Here is a 19,801-nt window from a genome sequence, read left to right on the forward strand (position 1 = left end):
AAATAAATCAAATTTTTTTAGTTACTGCAATTTTTCTTACTATTTTTAATGAGAAAACCTCAGTAATGCACTGATTACCGAACTGGTTATCTAGTTTTTAGTTGGTAAAAGAATGTATGGTTGGTTACCACAAAATGTCTCTAAAAGTTATAAATATCTTTAATATTACCTCTAGTACAATTATATATTATTTGTCTCATATCCTTTGAAACGTTTTTATTTGAACAACAAGAATAATTATCTTCTTTGGTTCGTGTTATCATTTTGAAATCTGCAACTATATCGTGGTGAAATTTTGGCATATGTTGATTTCTATCTGATACCCTTGAAAATGTTTTGTCACAAATTTGGCCGTTAATATTCCCATTATAAACAAGACTGGAGCTGTTTGAATATTTTAACTTTATAAAACTTAACCGTACATTCCGTACTCACCTTTGTTCTTCAATATTTTAAAACTAGTGTAAGAATAAGACAGCAATTTAATTATTATTGTTATAAACTTGTTAATGCATCGCAAGATCTAAATATACTGGATTATTTGTTTTCACGTGATCAATGGTTAATTTTTAAATGGCTGTAGGTAGAAAAAGAGACTTCCAGTGCCAACATTCCTTCCGCGCAACGTATTCTCTCCGCGACTACTCTTTAAAAGACCGATTTTTTCCCGAAATGGACGACGGACTGTTAAGGAATGGGCTGGGAGCTAACGACGCTCATAAAGCATCGACTCATAATTATATACATCACGTAAAGAGAATATGTGGTTGTTTCTATCTCCAGTGGAACAATGGCATAACAAGGCTGGGTTTTTACGGTGGTCCGTCAAGGGTTTATGCGATTCAGATGAGATGTACGCGAAGATACATAAATCAGCTACAGTTTCTGAAGAAAAGCACGACGATATCGATATTTATGAACCGGGTACCGGGTACTATAACTTAACACCAAGAAATGGCGAGTCAGCTGGGTATATTCGATATTTTCGTCATTTAAATGAAATTCTTAAGACAATATATTAATGTTGTTAACGTAAAATAACTACCACCTGTTAATACTGATGTAAACTGATTTTCATTAAAATCTAAAACTTCTTTAAAAAGTTCTATAGCTTGAACGTTCTCATCGTCCTCACTGTCCTTATCTTTCGTCTTCTTATCTTCGTTGCATACGTTAATATTAGATATATATATATATATATATATATATATATATATATATATATATATATATATATATATCAGATAATATCATTTTTTAATTGACTTCAAAAACCGAGGAGGTTCTGCTACTACAACAATACAAAAATAATAATATAATTTTCTGACATATACACAAACTTAAATTATCGACGAAGCAAATTTAATTTATTGCTCTGCATCGACTTCAAAGTTATCAGTTGGTAGTTGTTAAAATAATATTGTGAATTGATAAATAGGTTTAGGTTGGTATTAAGTTATTTTGTGTGTATATAGTACAATACAAAAAACGTGCAGTAGATAGGTTAAATAAGTTTTTTGTTTGTTTTTTGTAGTTATTATGTACATATCTTATTTCAAAACGGTTTTTTGTGTTAAAAATCTAAGTTTGATTATTTTTTACTTTTTAGTGAGTTGCTATTTATTTTTTGAAGTCCGCTCGATATTTTTGTTAAAAATATTTTATGTTAAATTAAGAAAAAGATCGATATTGTTTCCTAATTGTAAGAAAAACTGTTCCAAAATGTTTTAATTTTTTTTTGATAATGAACATTTTAGAGTTTGGTAAGTGTTATTTTATTCTAGTCGATTGGTTGGACTAATGGGTTTGCGATATGTGGTACATTCATGGCAAACTATATGATTCAGATGAGATGTATCGGAAGATACATAAAGATACATTGATATTTTTCAAGCGGATATCGGGTACTATAACTTAACACCAAGAAATGTTGAGTTGACCGGGTATATTGGATGTTTTTTGCCTTTTAGATGAGATATACAAGATACTTTATATATTCTGGCGAGAGAAAATAACTTACACCTGTTGCTGAAGTAAACACAAAACACAGCTGGTTAGCGCGAGATTTTCATTTCAATTGTTACCTCTTTGTCTGTAGACTCTTTAGTCTGGCACTTGTTCATAAAAGATTTGTTTTCTGTTTTGTTTGCGAGAAAATGAATAAAATAACAGTTTTGAGTTAACACCATCTACATTTATTCATCCTAACATTGATTTATAGAGATTTAATTTAGTTCGGATAGGTAAATATGTAGATATGTATTTATAACAAAATCAATAAATATTTCATTCACTGCAATTTATTCAGTTTATAGGAATAACATTTGTTATACGATATATTATTTCAATTTTTTGCACTATTTATATATGTGATTCGGAGCGTTATATAAATCAAAAGAAATAATAAATCACAAGGTTCAGATCCCATATTATCAATTTATTCTAACAGCTTGCTATTAACTCCATCTTATATTTACACCATCCTAAAAAGACATGTCATTTAAACATCTACTTTTTGTTAATCTTTTGAAAAATCAGAAAAATCGAAAAGTTATAGGTATGAAGTATGCAACTATGACTATTTTTAATTCTTACTTTTACTATAATCTTCAAACAAATTATGTTTTTATATTATTTAATATAAATATCGTTGTGTTCTATTGCAATCTACAAAATTATAGCACAAAACTAACCTAAAAATTATTTCCTAACCACAAGTTTCTTGTTGTGGTGACGTCAGGCCTCTTCTTCTTATCGCGAAATGGCCACAGAATAAGATTGGCCAAAAACGATCAAGCGCACGCAGAAAAATAGGCAGCAGATGCATTGATCTTTCGACGTCCGAGCATCTTACATTCAATCAACAACCATCCGTTCAATAATCAAACATTGATACATTTTCGTTAGTTAATTAGTTGTATAATAGTTAGTGTTATTAACAAAGTGTTAAGGGAAACATAGTTTCATTCAATAAATTACACGAAGACCTCCATATTGTAAACAACGGGTGCTGTGAAATCTGTGAAGCTAATTTCATAATTCGGCAGTTCTAGCCAATCAATAAGCGCGGTGGGGTCACAAAATCAAATTTGATTAATGGACATATAGTTTATTCAACATTTTTTGCCGCAATTTGTAAATTCGTTTCAGAACCAGACAATATTTTTCTTCTCATTTTATTGTAGTTAAAAATAGACATCATGCTGTCTGATTACTTCGAACGCTTAAACGAACGAGCCTGTCAAAGTCGTCCGGTTGTCAGACGTATGCAAAATTCTTGGGAGTAATAGTGATAAGAGTTTATAACTCTAACCTATAAACTATTGAGGCTGTATAATCAACTGTTGTTTTCAGATGTACTATAATGTTAAACTAAATTATATTTGATATCATTTTTGTTCAATTATTTTATTTAGATTAGAATTTTCTTGTATGTCAAAGCCAAACTGAACTAAAACTCAAAGTTGATGTGGCAACATTGCGACGTTTTGATGTCACAAATTTGAATGACGTATGTATAAAGTAACTTTGAACAGACTATATATAGATGTTGGAACAATAATTAGAAGATATTTTCCACATGTCATGTAATTATTTATTATGATAAGAAATACTTATTGCCCACTGGGCAGATTATTGAACGACTTAGTATAATAAAAATAAATTAAACGAAATTATACTTTAAAAAGAAAGATTGGAATTTTCTTATACGTCAAAGCCAAACTGAACTAAAACTCAAAGTTGATATGGCAACATTGCGACGTTTTGATGTCACAAATTTAAGTGACGTATGTATAAAGTAACTTTGAACAGACTATGTATAGATGTTGGAACAATAATTAGAAGATATTTTCCACATATCATGTAATTATTATTTATGATAAGAAATATTTATTGCACACTGGGCAAATTATTGAACGACTTAGTATAATAAAAATAAATTAAACGAAATTATACTTTAGAAAGAAAGATTAGAATTTTCTTATATGTCAAAGCCAAACTGAACTAAAACTCAAAGTTGATATGGCAACATTGCGACGTTTTGATGTCACAAATTTAAGTGACGTATGTACAAAATAACTTTGAACAGACTATATATAGATGTTGGAACAAGAATTAGAAGATATTTTCCACATATCATGTAATTATTAATTATGATAAGAAATACTTATTGCCCATTGGGCAAATTATTGAACGACTTAGTATAATAAAAATAAATTAAACGAAATTATACTTTAGAATGCCGAAGCGGCCAAAACAAAAAATGATAGTTCCACCTTGTAAATAAGACAAGAAAGTATAACAAGTTAAATTAAATGAGGAAATACGTAAATCAGTTCCAATTTATGACGCTAAAAAGTTAACCACTACACCGACATTAATGAATAGAAAGATCACGTATCAGATCTATAATTTGTTCTAACGACACTTGTTGCGTATAAATTTCTTGCCTTTATTAGAAATTATTCAGCTTAGTATTTCCTTTCTCATCATATTAATCACGGCTTATCAAACAGGTTGGGGACCGAGGATGGTCCCCACCGTCGAATGTAGTGAATCACGTATATTATTCAGACGCGGCTCTCTCGACGAAGATGGCTTCGAAAGACAAGGTTTTTGCTCGGAATCACTTGTCGTTCATCTGTGGCAAGCGAAGAATGTTTTTAAAGGAAAAAAAAAAAAAACAAGAGCCAAACGTAAACCAGTCTAAGATTTCAAGGCGTTTTTTCTTCCTGCCTGGCTTGCATCTATAGCAAGTGTTGTTAACGTCCATCGAGAGAAGTGAAGACGTGAATCTCGGATATGGTAATGATCGAATATGGCGGCGTGTATGTGTGTGTGAGGGGAAAAAATGACAGTTTCGCGTTACGTGTCACAAGAGTCTCCTGGAGAATCATGGCACACAAGGATTTAAATTTGCGACATTGCCAGTTTTGCAAATTATACGTAAATCTGAAGAATATTATTTTAAAATAATTTTGAAAAGAAAAAAGAGAAAATAGACCAACAAGTAATTATTTATCAATAACTTATGTAAGCTTTTATAAACTTATTTAATTTTAAAAGGAAAAATGGAAAATAAAACATTATGTACGGTAACATATTTTCCAATATATAAAAACGTAAGCATCCATTTATCTTCATTGTTTAATTATTGAAACTGTTCGATATGGAAAGACTGCATGGAAGCTCTCAATTATTCAATAAAAGCAAGGATTGAAATTCAAATCATTTAAAAGGTCAATTGAAAAGTCTCCGGCTTGACCCATAGATAGCGCTACTAGAATTAAATCCATATGTTTTTTAGTTAGCTCTAACCCTTAAAAGATGCCTGTATAAATTTGACACATTGATTTGATTTTGTTATTGTGAAAAAAATGGATAAAAAGGAATTTCGCGTGTCGATAAAATATTGCCTTTTAAAGGGAAAAATTACAGTTGAAGCAAAAACTTGACTTGATGCCGAGTTGCCAGACATTGCCCCAGGAAAATCAACCATCAAGGATTGGTATGCTAAGTTTAGACTTGGTGAAATGAGCACCGATGATGAACGCATTGAATGCTCAAAAGAGGTTGTCACCGACGAAAACATTAAAAAAATCCACAAAATGATTTTGAATGGCACTCTAAAGATACGAACTGAAAGTGTACGTCATATCATTCACGAATATTTGTATATATAAGTGGGTGCCGCGCGAGCTCAGTTTTGACCAAAAACAACGACGAATTGATGATTTGGAGCTATGTTTGAAGATGATCAAGCGTAATAAACACGACTTTTTGCGTCGATATGTAACAATGGATGAAGCATGGTTCCATCATTTCACTCCGAAGTCCAACTGACAGTCATCCGAGTGGACTGCACACGATGAACCCGCTCCAAAGCCTGGGAAAACGTAGCAGTTGGCTGGCAAGATTATGGCGTCTGTATTTTGGGATATGCATGGAATAATTTTCATTGACTACCTTGAAAAGGGAAAGGACCATCAACGGCTACTACTACATAGCGTTATTGGACCGTTTGAAGGGCGAAATCGCTGAAAAACCGCCGCATTTGAAGAAAAAGATAGTGCTGCTTCACCAATACAATGCACTGTGTCAGAAATCCATGAATTGGGCTTGAAATTGCTTCCTCATCCATCGTATTCTCCAGATTTGCCTCCCAGCGACTATTTTCGGTTCTCAGTCGAATCAGATCTCAAAAGAATTCTCGCTGGGAAGAAATATTCGTCGAATGAAGAGGTGATCGCCGAAACTAAGGCCTATTTTGAAGCAAATGACAAATCGTACTACAAAAATGATTTACTATTTCATATTGTCCTTCATTTATTATGGATAACATAAGATCTTCTTCCTTTGAAGTTGGGTGGGTATGCAGAAACTGAGATTGTGGCTTATATAACAACATACTGTCCTGTATTTTTTACCTCATTTTCCCATGCTTCAAAACTTGTAGCGTTACTTTTATGTTTTGTACCTGCTTGCTGAATATTTTATAAATCTTTATCAGTCAATAAATTTAGTCTTTTCAAATTGCTACTGTTTGAATTAGCTGGGATTTCATCCAATGTAGCACCCATTCGAATTTTTCCACCTAGTTTGGCGTCAATCATATTTAATCTGATTTTAATAACTCTCACCTTTCACCCTTTGCTACAATTTTATGAATTTTTGGTTGATTACGCTCAAATTTAGAAATGGTATTAATTTTACCAAAATGGGAACCGCCAACCTCAAAAATCTTTAAACGAACAGAAGTTCAACGTTTCTTGTTCAATTCTAATGCTGTGGAATGACTATATGATCAACGAGCTGTGATTTTGATGAGATATACTCACATAAAGGACATCGATTCATATATATCAGTTCTTTTACCATTTATAATCAAAATATGAACCGTACAAGAACAAATAGACTATAAACAACAAAACAAAGGTCCTATCAGTGTTACAGTAAAATCGTTCGATTCTACTTGATTGCCTGTTAATGGCAACGTCGCAAAATCAAGCGGAAATTACCGAAGTTCACCGAATATCGGTTATGATTCTCGAGAAATAGCCACAACTGTTACGTGTCGTCTTGCGTACTGTTAGTTTGCAATCGAATGTTCCGTTCGGTATTGGGTAATTAAAATGTCATGGCGGACAACGACAGATGGCGTACAGCTCGAGAAATTGCGTAAATCTTTCAATTCGAAACTTATGAACACCAATTTCGAATATAAATTAACATACTGCCGTATGTTTACCTGTTTTTCCATTAAGTTACTGTTAGGAGATATTATTTTCCATTGAGTTTCCTTTAATGGTTTCGTTATATACACGGTGATATATTCTTTGTTATATATTTCTTAGAAGACATTTCTTTCTGAGAAAAGTAGAGCTACTCTGTGAACAAAACATCCGGAATAAATTGAAAGATAATATAAAAGAGAACTCATGTTTTTTAGAAGTTCCTATACTGCCAAAAAAAAAAACAAAAAAATAAGTAGTTTGGTTCAAAACTAACACATGGGCTGGAAAGTCCCGGGCCTAACACATAGGTGGCGCTGATTTTATTGCCTTCACCACTTTTGCAGTTTGTTTTAACAGTCAAAAGAAATCTGTTAAAATTTCCTGATATTCTACTCATAAATATGCGAGTTATTATGCTAAGAGTGACACAATGGATCAACAACAATTTCGTGTTTTGATTTTTACACTGCTTCTTGCATTCAAGCGAAGCAATAAGTGTTATAAGGACTCTGTTCCATCAGAAATAACAATAAAACGTTGGTTTGCTATCTTTAAACGTCGTAGAGATACCGAAGATGCAGCGTGTTCAAAGTGGCTGCCCTGTTTGCTCACTGTTGACCAAAAACAACAACATGTTGTTGATTCTGAGCAGTGTGTAAAGGTAACAAACGAGAATTTTTGTGTCGATATGTGATAAGGAATGAAATATGGATCCATCACATCACTCTGAAATCAAAACGAAAGTCACTTGAGTGGATAGCAACTGGTGATAGGCCTATTTTGAGAAAAAGATAAATCGTTCTACAAAAGTCGTATTGAAATGTTAGAGCGGCCCTGTAATGATTATGTGGCTCTTGATGAAGACTACGTTGATGAATAAAGCCAATTAATTTTATTACGGCCGGGACTTTTCACCCCATGTGTTAACTTATTTGTATTCTCAATTAAAAAAAGAAAAATCGCTCTAAAAATAACGAAATCTTTATTATGATATTAAAACAAAACGAAGGTATGTTTTACGTACTTAATTTTAAAATAAAAAACTTTATTTTAAGCGATCGCGCAACAAAAACTCGCCTTTTTTAAAAAGTCTAATGGATCTATTGGAGGACATTCGCAAAAAATAGCCTCTTTACGAGCTTTTAAAAATAAAAACGTCCAAGCCAAATGGCGACGCGTTGATATTGATGGCTCAATCCGATTTTAATTTTATTAACGTGCCTCTCGAAATTTATTTGTCGCTTTATTTTGTTTCGTATCGAGAATAAATGTCGCCGTTATCGGCCCATCAACCGAAGAACAATGAGTATTGCGATCGTGAAATGTCCGTCAATGATTTTAAAAACAATATCGGGTTGTAGATTGTCGAAAATTGTTTCTCAATTTTTGTTATAAACCTTGTTTAAGAGATTTACGACCGATGGTGTTGCTGTGTTTAAATCGTGTCGAGTACAATTGTAACCAATTTCATGTTGAAGCCTCACTGACAAGCTTCACTTTTCAGTATGTGTCATTTCGTTGGAGTGCGAAGAAATGCCTGAATATTCACTACAGTTTGAAGAAAAAGACTGTTGTAAAAGTGGTGATTTTGACACCTAAAACAAATAGTACAAAAACAGCCAAAAAAGACGAGGATTTACTCGAAGAAGCTATCAATGGAGATCGTTGTCGATTACAATTGATGCGTTTGAATCGAGCACTGCGCGAAATATTACTGGAATATAAGACAAAATCATGTAATTCCTCAGGGTTACATTGCTCGACCACCTGTTGCAAAGTCGATGAAAATATACTTGGAAACATTAAAATAGGAAGTGTTATCTCACCCGCTGTATTCTTCACGCCTGGCTCCTTCTTATACTTTTTCTTCCGATATATGAGTCGTGACTTGTCTGAGCAGCGGTTGACTTGTTGTGAAGATGCCAAAAAATAAGTCGATTCGTGGAGAGCCTCAAAAGATACATCGTTCTTTCGAGATGTAATCCGTAAATTACCTAAAAGAAATAGTTAATAGTTTTCTTGTTTCTGTTGAATATTCGTTATTTTTTGTGCTTGATGAACATATTAACTACTCGTTTGCATTTTGATCAGCGACCTCTCCTAGTAAAATGCCTGTGTTAGTTTAAACAACTTAGTCTGACTTAAGTTTAAAAGTTTAGACATTTCTCTAGAATAGTCATAGATACATAGAACATATGGCTATCCCCATATAAAATTATGCGTTTCAGAGCCACAGTGAGCAGTACAATCGACAAATTAAAAAAAAACAATATAAATATCATTCCACACTTGAATACTAAGCACATTTAAAAAAGAAACAGCAAAAACACTATCTGATTGACGTATGGGAATAAATATGGGATTTTTGCCATTAGGCCTATAATATAACTTTACATGGGAATATGTTGGAAATTTTGTGTTATATTGGAATAACTGAAGATATTAAATATTACGTATATAAGTAATATCTGTTCCTCAATCAAAATCAATCTAAAAAATATATTTTCGTAGCATTTCATATGAATATACATCTAATTTCGTTTATGAACGCTTATTTTCTAAAATGCATGCCTACGTATTTAATGTAATGCCTACAAAATATATTGAGAAGGTACTATTTATTTTTATATTACAATTTTTAAACTTAAAAAATACATGAAGCAAAAATTCTTTTCCAGATAAAACCACTTGAAAGTGGAACATGGTTAACTAGAATTAATAAATACTACAAAATATCTTAAAATTATTAAAAAAAAAATACAAAAAAGCGGTCACTAAACATCTTTGGTTAAATTTGAAACTAAAGCATGAGACAAAAGAAGGTAAATCTGTCAAATGGCAGCATTTTATACCCCTAACCCTCCGGTGTTTCTGAAACTTATACAAATCGGTACAAAAACTATTTAATATTCCCTTCTAAGTGTAATTTTTTATGTTATTATTACCTTATTCAGTGTATAAAGACTCTAATAATGAAACGTTCAAAATTGCATTTTCAACATTCACTACTTTTAAATGAACAATTGAAATATATAAAACTCGTTAAAAGTCAGAGGAATAGTACATATATATGTATCAATTATTACCATTTAAAATAAAATTGTTAGGTGCTGTCAGGTTATTCAGATAACTAAAATATAAAGCGGTATACGATTAATTTGTTTTTTTATTGATTTACATATATTTTGGGAAAGGTCTCGTAACCTTGATAGTTCTTGTATTAGTCCAATATATCTATTATGCAACGTTATTAATTATTATTCCAACGAAATAACGAGACTGGAATAACTTTCATTTTATTTAGTTATTAATAAATAAATCACGTGTGGCGATGATATTAAATGATTTAGATGCGTTTTTTGTTGTACTGGAACATGTTTACTTTAGCCGGTAATATTAATTTATTTGCATTGGGACATTGCTTCCTTGCTGTAAACCGTTACCAGCTGCAAGAGTCTTAAACTACCGAAGCTATAACTTTAACTAGACATCGCCATATTAGTGGCATCTGTCGTGCCGACTTTATATAGTGTACAAATTAGTTATCATTTATTTATTTAACATATTTATACGCATAGGAATGTGAAAAAAATCTTTTTATTTTTCATATTTACAAAGCTTAAATCTTTAAGGATATGCCCTTAAGAGGATTTTTCAAAATTGGTGACCGCGATTCGCAACTTTTGGCTCTTTTTAAGGCATTTTTCATGACAGCCTGTAACATCTGAGGCTGCATTTTTTCATTTTCATGACGAATATTGTCTTTAAGATGAAGTCTGGTACTGTTAAATCCGGAGATTCGGCTGGCCATGCTAAATCGCTACGTTGTGAAATTAGTTTTTGTGGAAAAACGTCATTCAGTAATTGATTTGTTGAACGAGCTGTGTGTGTTGTGGTCCCTTCTTGCTGAAACCACATGTCCTCTAGTCCTTGCTCTTCCATTTCAGGCACAAAAGAATTTCGAATCATGTCTTGGTACCATTCAGCAGTAACAGTAACTGCAACACCTTGGTTATTTTCTAAAAAATAGGGACCAATGATGTTTCCAACATGAATACCGCACCAAACAGTTGTTGACGTGGAAACTGAGAAAAAAATGGGCTTCATCGCTCATCATCAATTTAGACGGGAAATCCTCAATTTCACCAGATCGCCTTAGGATTGAATTACTATACTCAACTCGTTGATCAGGATCTCTCAGTAGCAATTTTTGGACTAATTGAATTTTGTACGGGAACATTCTCAAATCAGTTTCCAAAATTCGCCTTAAACTACGTGTTACGAAGTGTGCCTTTTAATGGATAATGACTGAATGAGAAGAAACATCACAGATTTGACAAATGACTAGCGTATACTCTGTTGCCTATTTACAAAAATGTATTTATGATAAAATAACCGTTTGAAAACAGTATAATTTGGCACCTTCTCTATATATTCTAGCATTATCTTCTCAACAAAAAGGAATATCGAAAACAAAACCTTTTATGATAGAATGAAAGACAAATTAAGACACCAGGACTATACGAATAGGAAAATAGAGTTCTTAAGTGACCGAAGACGTACACGATATCAAATAACACCGAATACATTTTAGGAAATCTAAATTATCCCCCAATGGGACACGTAATTTCCTCGCCCAACTTACTGCATCGCCGGTTAAAGGCTATACGCATCGAGAATATCAACTATTTTTCAGTCGGATCTAGTGAAATGTATTGCGCTGGCTCGTTGTGATTACAGAAACCGTTAGTAAAATTATTGTTTTCCGTGGAGCGAAGATAAAGGCAACTCTTTCAGGTACTCACGTTGTTTCGACAGACAGGGCCGTAATGAGTACGTTACTCCTTGTTTATTTATAGAGGAATGACGCTATATGACAGTGTTAACTTCTCTTCTCAAATATCTCTGCATATTTTGTTAAATCTTGATGAATAACTTCATTGGAAGGAACGTGTATAAAAGAAAAAGAGAGAACTGGACTTAAAATATAGGAAAATGTATTGATAATTGGAAGAAAATTACAATTATAGTACGTGTTGAAACTTATATGGACAAAGTCCTGTGAAGTATTGTATGTGCACCAAGATAGTACAGGAATTATTACTTAAATTACTTAAATGTATGGTCGCCGATTTCCTCGTCAATTATGGGCCGATTGTAAAAATTATTTTTATTCAAAAGAGTGCACTTTCGAGGTGGTCCCTTTGGATTGGAACCAATTCAGGATCTGTTGGGGGGAAGGGAGGAATCGAGGGAAACGCTCAAATTTCAAAGGCACGCAAAATTTTCACATATTTTTTATTTAAAATAATTAGATATTTGATATCGATGCTGATGTGACGAAAATTCGAAAGTAATTTAGTATAAAAATGAATCAGTTTGCTTTTTAATGGGGGCAGCCACTTTTTTTTGTTCTAGTTTGGTTGGAAAACTTGTCAGATCACCTAGACTAGGTAGCCAACTTCGGGCCCTGAGGGGTTCCTTATTTTTAATCATCGTTTCTTTATTGCTATTTTTCCTCATACGGGCTGAAATTTTAATTGGGCTATCCATTGTAATGCTTATTAGAACAACATGAGTTTTACTCATTTTATTACTAGTTTTAATACATTTAGGTTCTGACATAACAAAATTTTAATATAAATAAAATAGTTGAACAAATATTCTATTAAATATAATTTATTTTAACATTATAGTACATCAAATGCATTTATTATCGAAGAATGTAAAACTACAATTAATTTTAGAGCCACAATAATTTATAGGTTAGAGTTGTTTTATTATATATACATTGAGCTGTTTTTCATACTAATATCGATAGGGTTCTAGACTCGTTTTTGTATGTAGTGGTATCCCCCGAATACCTAATCCACTTAATTAACAATTGTATATCTGAATAATGTATTTTACTTTCATTAGAGAGCAGATTTATGTTTTGCGCTTAGTTCTTGTTTCTTTCGATGCAATGTATCCTTGTAAAGGCATTATGATATTACTATATTTCTCTTTAGTTTGTCCTGTTACTATCTGTATACATCTTTCTTGATAAAACTACATTTAATCACTGCATTATCCTTAATGCATCTGCCATATCTTCAAAACAGTTCGTGTTATTGCTCATACATGTTAACCAAACGTTCATGTATATTCTGAAGAATAACACACATGCTCATAAAGCTTTGACTCTATAATACAATTCCCTACCATTAAAGTATATTAATCGTATACTGACCTTTAGTCGTTTCCTCTTTCATCACCCTGTCTTGGTAATCGTCAGCATTGGATCATAAACCAACATTCATAAAGTTTTATTCAATCACAGTCACTTTCAGAAATACTAGTCAAGTTAATAACCAAGCTGTTTATTTCCAATCTATTAAAAACTTGCTCAAAATTCTACCATTTGTCAATTTCTTCTTCAATATATCTGATCGAGCTCATACAAATCGAAGGTGTTATTTTCGACAATGCCTCTTTCCATAAATCCAGACTTTGCATAATGCATTGATGCATTATGTTATGACTAACAAAACCTAATCGATAGTTATTCCAACGTTTACCTTTTTCCATGAACCTTTGTTGTCGTTACACTATATTTATTATCATCTTGCCATGAGCAACCCAACGTATCATTCTGAAATATTCATGTCTCTTTTAATTTTTGGTTTTTAAATTTTGATTTTGTTATATGTTTTTAAAAATTGTATTCTTTTAAAAGCAATCTCCGGAAGTTCCATTAAACCCCTTTGTCGGTTATCTTTACACCACTTAAATCCTATATTATCCAACAATGTATGAACGGATGTTCTACATCTCTCAAATAGCTCTATATCTTTTGGATCTTTGTGGATACTACCCAGATTAACAATTTTCTCTGAAATAATTGTATTAAATTATGTTTCGATTGAAAAAACTACTTACTGTTTTATACATTTCGTATATTTGATCTCTGAAACACCAAGATTGAGCTTGATTCGTCACCTGTTTCGCATAAACACGGTTTCTTTTTGGCGAATTTAAGGTTATATTGTTTTTTATTTTTTGAGATATTTTAGTGACCGTGTCCGTACTAATATAAAGTGCAGCTGCAAGGCGCAAAAAATATTTTCAATAAAAACCGCGGCGATTTCAAATTTATTAAAACAAAACAACGTTTTAACGGTCGGTTTTATGGGTTTATAACCCGTAATTATAATGTTTTGAAGAATTTTCAGATGTTTGGCAAACGGACAACTTTTGCAAGCTCATTCCGTTACATGTTCGAACTTCTCTAACAGCATTCTATCTCTTTTTAAGTAGAATAAAATGACAAGGATAATATTGTCTGCCTGTAAAACGAATTTACAGCTTTAGACAGACATATATTGACACTCGTGTCACTGTTATTTTGAATTGACTATATTTAACAAAAAAAATGAAGCGACTTCAAGAAATAAATAAGGTTGTTATAAATAAGTCGGTGCCGAGCCCAAACAATAGAAAAGTAATAATAAAATTTTGTGACATATATACAGAATTAAATTACAAAGAAAACTAATTTAATTTGTGCCTCGGCACCGACTTCAAAGTAATGAGTTGGTAATAGTTAAAATAAAATTGTAAATATATAAATAGGTTTAGGTAGGTATTAAGCTAAATAGTGTGTATATAGTAGACTGTAAAATACATGTAGTAGATAAGTTAAATAAGGCTTTTGTTTATTTTTATTTAGTCATTACAACGATTATTATGTGCATGTTTTATTTTAAAACGTTTTTTTTTGTGTTAAAAAGTTAATTTTCACAATTTTTTAATTTTTAGTGAGTTCCTTATCTATTTTTGAAGTCGGTGCAATTATAGCGTTAAAAAATGTATATTAAGGAATTCTGTTCTCTTAACAGCACACCTTGTGTATTATCAGAGTTAATTAATTACTATACAATAAAAAACGTCGATTTATTAGGAGTCCTCTGTCGCTTCTGTCGTAAATTTAAATATCATATATGGCCAATTTGATTAGGAACATAAAACTAAACCGGCCAATCCGGGGACACGTCGGTAGAATAACGTTTTTTTATACGGCCGTTAAATACAAAAAACGATCTAAATAAAAACGTAATAACGCTGTGTGTTAAAATTGATGGTCCCGATTGGATTTTCATTTTATTAACCTGGCTCGGGATTTTATTCGCCAAATTTGGACGTTTTAATCCCCATCCTTCCGAACCCCCCCCATCCCTGGTAAAATAATGTTTTATCCCGATCAATTGCTCGAGGTTCCAACTTTTCGTCCAGAGTTAATTTCATAATCTGATTGATAACCTCAAAAGTCTAGCCTATTGATTAAAGTTAGTTGAGTTTTAGTATTTACTGAATAATCCACTGTATAGGTGTGTAATATTAGGTATGGTGCTTGGTTATTTTAGAGGATTTTTGTAGCATATGAGGCGGAATCAAAGATAAAGACATTCACTACTTTTAAATGAACAATTGAAATATATAAAACTCGTTAAAAGTCAGAGGAATAGTACATATATATGTATCAATTATTACCATTTAAAATAAAATTGTTAGGTGCTGTCAGGTTATTCAGATAACTAAAATATAAAGCGGTATACGATTAATTTGTTTTTTTATTGATTTACATATATTTTGGGAAAGGTCTCGTAACCTTGATAGTTCTTGTATTAGTCCAATATATCTATTATGCAACGTTATTAATTATTATTCCAACGAAATAACGAGACTGGAATAACTTTCATTTTATTTAGTTATTAATAAATAAATCACGTGTGGCGATGATATTAAATGATTTAGATGCGTTTTTTGTTGTACTGGAACATGTTTACTTTAGCCGGTAATATTAATTTATTTGCATTGGGACATTGCTTCCTTGCTGTAAACCGTTACCAGCTGCAAGAGTCTTAAACTACCGAAGCTATAACTTTAACTAGACATCGCCATATTAGTGGCATCTGTCGTGCCGACTTTATATAGTGTACAAATTAGTTATCATTTATTTATTTAACATATTTATACGCATAGGAATGTGAAAAAAATCTTTTTATTTTTCATATTTACGAAGCTTAAACCTTTAAGGATATGCCCGTCAGAGGATTTTTCAAAATGGGCGACCGCGATTCGCTATGCAGCTTTTGGCTCTTTTTAAGGCATTTTTCATGACAGCCTGTAACATCTGAGGCTGAATTTTTTCATTTTCATGACGAATATTGTCTTTAAGATGAAGTCTGGTGCTGTTAAATCCGGAGATCTGGCTGGCCATGCTAAATCGCTACTTTGTGAAATTAGTTTTTGTGGAAAAACGTCATTCAGTAATTGATTTGTTGAACGAGCTGTGTGTGTTGTGGTCCCATCTTGCTGAAACCACATGTCATCTAGTCCTTGCTCTTCCATTTCAGGCACAAAAGAATTTCGAATCATGTCTTGGTACCATTCAGCAGTAACAGTAACTGCAACACCTTGGTTATTTTATTACCCCAGACCGCCTTAGGATTGAATTACTATACTCGTTGATCAGGATCTCGCAGTAGCAATTTTTGGACTAATTGAATTTTGTACGGGAACATTCTCAAATCAGTTTTCAAAATTCGCCTTAAACTACGTGCAGAAATATGTAACTGGGAACCACATATCCGAATTCATGTTTCTATAGACTTTGCAATACTACACACTCGCGCACCAGAGCCACATTTTCCGCGTTACGTAGTGCGCCTTTTAATGGATAATGACTGAATGAGAAGAAACATCACAGAATTGACAAATGACTAGCGTATACTATGTTGCCTATTTACAAAAACGTATTTATGATATATATTCTAGCATTATCTTCTCAACAAAAAGGAATATCGAAAAACAAAACCTTTTATGATAGAATGAAAGACAAATTAAGACACCAGGACCATACGAATAGGAAAATAGAGTTCTTAAGTGACCGAAGACGTACACGATATCAAATAACACCGAATACATTTTAGGAAATCTAAATTATCCCCCAATGGGACACGTAATTTCCTCGCCCAACTTACTGCATCGCCGGTTAAAGGCTATACGCATCGAGAATATCAACTATTTTTCAGTCGGATCTAGTGAAATGTATTGCGCTGGCTCGTTGTGATTACAGAAACCGTTAGTAAAATTATTGTTTTCCGTGGAGCGAAGATAAAGGCAACTCTTTCAGGTACTCACGTTGCTTCGACAGACAGGGCCGTAACGAGTACGTTACTCCTTGTTTATTTATAGAGGAATGACGCTATATGACAGTGTTAACTTCTCTTCTCAAATATCTCTGCATATTTTGTTAAATCTTGATGAATAACTTCATTGGAAGGAACGTGTATAAAAGAAAAAGAGAGAACTGGACTTAAAATATAGGAAAATGTATTGATAATTGGAAGAAAATTACCATTATAGTACGTGTTGAAACTTATATGGACATACACACATATGGACAAAGTCCTGTGAAGTATTGTATGTGCACCAAGATAGTACAGGAATGATTACTTAAATTACTTAAATGTGTGGTCGCCGATTTCCTCGTCAATTATGGGCCGATTGTAAAAATTATTTTTATTCAAAAGAGTGCACTTTCGAGGTGGTCCCTTTGGATTGGAACCAATTCAGAATCTGTTGGGGGGAAGGGAGGAATCGAGGGAAACGCTCAAATTTCAAAGGCACGCAAAATTTTCACATATTTTTTATTTAAAATAATTAGATATTTGATATCGATGCTGATGTGACGAAAATTCGAAAGTAATTTAGTATAAAAATCAATCAGTTTGCTTTTTAACGGGGGCAGCAACTTTTTTTTGTTCTAGTTTGGTTGGAAAACTTATCAGATCACCTAGACTAGGTAGCGAACCCCGGGCCCTGAGGGCTTCCTTATTTTTAATCATCGTTTCTTTATTCCTATTTTTCCTCATACGGGCTGAAATATTAATTGGGCCATTTCATTGTAATGCTTATTAGAACAACTGCGTAATTTATTGAGTAAATATCTAACACTAAAAAGGGAATAATAAAATATATAGTCAATTCAAAATAGCAGTGACACGGGAAACGTCGCAATGTTGCCGCAGTTATTCTGAGTTTTACTCATTTTATTATTAGTTTTACTACATTTAGGCTCTGGCGCAACAAAATTTTAATATAAATAAAATAATTGAACAAATATTCTATTAAATATAATTTATTTTAACATTATAGTACATCAAATGCATTTATTATCGAAGAATGTAAAACTACAATTAATTTTAGAGCCACAATAATTTATAGGTTAGAGTTGTTTTATTATATATACATTGAGCTGTTTTTCATACTAATATCGATAGGGTTCTAGACGCGTTTTTGTATGTAGTGGTATCCCCCGAAGACCTAATCCACTTAATTAACAATTGTATATCTGAATAATGTATTTTACTTTCATTAGAGAGCAGATTTATGTTTTGCGCTTAGTTCTTGTTTTTTTCGATGCAATGTATCCTTGTAAAGGCATTATGATATTACTATATTTCTCTTTAGTTTGTCCTGTTACTATCTGTATACATCTTTCTTGATAAAACTACATTTAATCACTGCATTATCCTTAATGCATCTGCCATATCTTCAAAACAGTTCGTGTTATTGCTCATACATGTTAACCAAACGTTCATGTATATTCTGAAGAATAACACACATGCTCATAAAGCTTTCACTCTATAATACAATTCCCTACCATTAAAGTATATTAATCGTATACTGACCTTTAGTCGTTTCCTCTTTCATCACCCTGTCTTGGTAATCGTCAGCATTGGATCATAAACCAACATTCATAAAGTTTTATTCAATCACAGTCACTTTCAGAAATACTTGTCAAGTTAATAACCAAGCTGTTTATTTCCAATCTATTGAAAACTTGCTCAAAATTCTACCATTTGTCAATTTCTTCTTCAATGTGCTTGATCGATCTCATACAAATCGAAGGTGTTATTTTCGACAATACCTCTTTCCATAAATCCAGACTTTACATAATGCATTGATGCATTATGTTATGACTAACGAAACCTAATCGATAGTTATTCCAACGTTTACCTTTTTCCATGAACCTTTGTTGTCGTTACACTATATTTATCATCATCTTGCCATGAGCAACCCAACGTATCATTCTGAAATATTCATGTCTCTTTTAATTTTTGGTTTTTAAATTTTGATTTTGTTATATGTTTTTAAAAATTGTATTCTGTTAAAAGCAATCTCCGGAAGTTCCATTAAAGCTCTTCGTCGGTTATCTTTACACCACTTAAATCCTATATTATCCAACAATGTATGAACGGATGTTCTACATCTTTCAAATAGCTCTATATCTTTTGGACCTTTGTGGAAACTACCCAGATTAACAATTTTCTCTGAAATAATTGTATTAAATTATGTTTCGATTGAAAAAACTACTTACTGTTTTATATATTTCGTATATTTGATCTCTGAAACACCAAGATTGAGCTTGATTCGTCACGGGTTTCGCATAAACACGGTTTCTTTTTGACGAATTTAAGGTTATATTGTTTTTTATTTTTTGAGATATTTTAGTGACC

General features: G+C 32.3%; 1 protein-coding gene and 1 long non-coding RNA gene across 4 annotated transcripts in view; one reads left to right on the plus strand and one right to left on the minus strand.

The window, feature by feature from the left end:
* LOC143204950 (uncharacterized) overlaps window positions 1–12,731 on the minus strand; it is a 40,863-nt gene extending 28,132 nt beyond the window's left edge. The window contains exons 1-2 of the long non-coding RNA XR_013007706.1: window positions 12,680–12,731; window positions 9,062–9,229 (exon numbers count right to left, since the gene is read on the minus strand). This is a non-coding gene — a long non-coding RNA (uncharacterized LOC143204950). The remainder of the gene's footprint in view (window positions 1–9,061; window positions 9,230–12,679) is intronic.
* ASPP (Ankyrin-repeat, SH3-domain, and Proline-rich-region containing Protein) overlaps window positions 1–19,801 on the plus strand; it is a 454,315-nt gene that overhangs the window by 134,762 nt on the left and 299,752 nt on the right. The gene's annotated exons all lie outside the window — the stretch shown is intronic.

Source organism: Rhynchophorus ferrugineus, unplaced genomic scaffold, assembly GCF_030347505.1.
Source record: "Rhynchophorus ferrugineus isolate W39M unplaced genomic scaffold, kcgeb_rfMv2 rfM11, whole genome shotgun sequence".
Lineage (NCBI taxonomy): Eukaryota > Metazoa > Arthropoda > Insecta > Coleoptera > Curculionidae > Rhynchophorus > Rhynchophorus ferrugineus.